The following is a 2,500-nucleotide window of genomic DNA, read 5'->3' as shown; positions in this document are numbered from 1 at the left end:
ACATCGATCGCCAGCCGCGGAACGGCACGGCCTTCAGTGGGGCCGGCGGGCGACGCCGCTCCTGAACCCAGCGGCCCCGAGCCGGACGAGTTGAGGAAGGCACGCCGACGGTGACAGGGTACGGAAGACACAGCGGTGGCCTTCTGGCGACTTGGCCCCCGACAGCCCGACGTTCCGCCGTCCTCCCGATGGCCAGGAGGACCGTGCGGGGGTCGGCCGACGGCGTGGTAGGTGTGCCTGCACGGTGACGGAGCACACACCACGCCCGCCAACCCCTCCGTACCTCCCGAGACCGGTGGCAGGACGGAGCGGAAAACGTGCGGACTGAACGGGAGAGCCAAGAGCCAGCGATCCACGCGCGTGCGACCGTCCAAGTCACAGCGTTCGACGAAAACCTCCTCCCTCGGCCAGGCACTCGGCGCCAGCAGGGGAGACAGGATCAGACGCCCCGCCGGCCACTTAAGGCCGAGGACGAACCACGAGACGGGCGGCTGCAGCAGCGGGCGGCCTGCAGCTCCCAGCACTCTCAATCGATCAACCATCGAGTCGGGTCAGCGTGTCAAACCGGCGAGCTCCACGGTCAGGCCGGCGGCGCACCAGCACCGGACCTCCGCGGCTCCCTTCACTCTTTCCACTGCCAGCCAACCGAGAGACGGACCCAATGCGGACGTGCAGAGCTTAGGCAGACCCCCCACTGGAGGCTCAACACTTCGTGGCAGCTCCGTGTCCCAGAGACCAGGAGGGTTGGCACACACACACAGTGTGAACCACCGACAGCCATTCTGGGACCGGTGACAGCCGTGCTGGCCCCACTGCCACGACACAGACGGACGCCAGGCCGCGCTCCCCGGCGGGGGGATGGCGTCGAGCCTGACGAACGGAATGTGCAGGGTGGGGGGGAAAGGCCAAGCGCTCCGACGCCGGAGGGCTCCGGAGTCTGAACTTAGGGGGACAAAGAGGACGGGTCCTCTGCGACACCCCAGCCGCGCTCTCGCCAGCCAAGGCGAGTGCGATTGATTGCCAAACGACCCTCAGACAGGCGTGGCCCCGGGAAGAACCCGGGGCCGCAAAGTGCGTTCAAAGTGTCGATGATCAATGTGTCCTGCAATTCACATTAATTCTCGCAGCTAGCTGCGTTCGTCATCGACGCACGAGCCGAGTGATCCACCGTCAAGAGTTGTCTGAGTTTGTTTTAGGTCTCTCCCTCGCCAGAGGAAAGCGACCCGGACCGCACATACGCTCCCCACCTTGAGCTACAGCCACCTGCACGCCGGCGTGCGGGCGGAGCAGGGTGGCGTGAAGCGATGGGGAGCACCATCCTGGTGCGGCCCGCAGAAACATACGTCTATTGGGGGGAGGAGGACAGGGCGCCCAAGAGGCGATGCGTGCCCCAACGCACCGCAGCGACGGAGGCAGGATCACCGCCACCATGTCGCCCGCCTAGTATCACGAGGCGTGCAGCAGCTTTGCCCTAGGAAAAGCAGAGGCGGGAACGGGCACCGGCCATCGGTTCGGCAGCGTCACTGACGCGTGCACGTGGCGGCGTGTCGGCGAGCGGACTTCCTGCGAGGAGGCGGGGGCGGCACTCGCCCGAGCAGACGCCCGCCCGGCCCAGCCACCGCCGAGGTGGACTGGGAGTCGCGGCAACGGCTCGTCATACTCGTTCCCACACTCACAGCGCAGCTTGCCCGCAAGCCACCGACCACCGATCGACGCCAGGCGCCCCGACCGAGAGCGGGATCGCTCGTTCGCCCTGCTGGCAGTTCGCTGGGGATCACTACTGCACGGAGCTCGGAGACCGACGGGCGGCAACTCGAGAGTCTTTAAACCACCACCCCCATCCCGCAAGTGCAAAGAGGCTGTATACGCACAGACGGGTGAGGGGAATAGGTACCCCGTCGGGTTTGAAGGGAGCGTGACTAGATAGCAACGATGTAAACCCAGCCGATTTGGGAGCGAAAGACCGGCGCCTGCATCACCGGCTTCGTTTCCCGTGGCTGGAGAGTACACCGAAACCCTCCGTCTGTCGCGAGCTCCCGACGACGCGGTGCCGCCAAGCAGCAGGGCCGGACCTGGTGTGGCTCCCCTCGTCGATCACAGACCGGTCGGCACTACTGACGAGACGGTGGAACGGGCTTCGCCCCTTGTGACGAAGGGTGATGCGAACCCGCCCGCCCGCGTGCGTTCGGGGTGGACTCGGCAAACGGAGATTTGAAATCGGAAAGTGTCCTCCTGCCCCGCGCAGGTAGGCGCCCAACAGTTGTGGGGGGTTTGGCGGTGACCACGGCTGCAGGGCCTGCTACCCCGACGAGCTCTCCTGCTGGCCCCGAAACCACCCTCGCGAGACAAGTTGAAACGGAAACGGGCGTACCCCCAAGCCGACGATCCTTTCTTATTTGTTACTTTTTTTTTCACTTGCTCGAGTTGTGGGGATTTGGCGGTGACCACGGCTGCAGGGCCTGCTACCCCGACGAGCTCTCCTGCTGGCCCCGAAACCACC

General features: G+C 65.7%; 1 non-coding gene across 1 annotated transcript; it reads right to left on the bottom strand.

Moving 5' to 3' along the window:
* Positions 1-1,025: 1,025 nt before the first annotated feature.
* LOC140474847 (5.8S ribosomal RNA) lies at positions 1,026-1,179 on the bottom strand. Its single transcript, XR_011959466.1, has one exon. It is a non-coding gene; the product is annotated as a 5.8S ribosomal RNA (ribosomal RNA).
* Positions 1,180-2,500: the final 1,321 nt, after the last annotated feature.

This window comes from Chiloscyllium punctatum, unplaced genomic scaffold (genome assembly GCF_047496795.1).
Source record: "Chiloscyllium punctatum isolate Juve2018m unplaced genomic scaffold, sChiPun1.3 scaffold_1228, whole genome shotgun sequence".
Taxonomy (NCBI): domain Eukaryota; kingdom Metazoa; phylum Chordata; class Chondrichthyes; order Orectolobiformes; family Hemiscylliidae; genus Chiloscyllium; species Chiloscyllium punctatum.
This window is presented reverse-complemented; position numbering and strand designations above follow the sequence as displayed.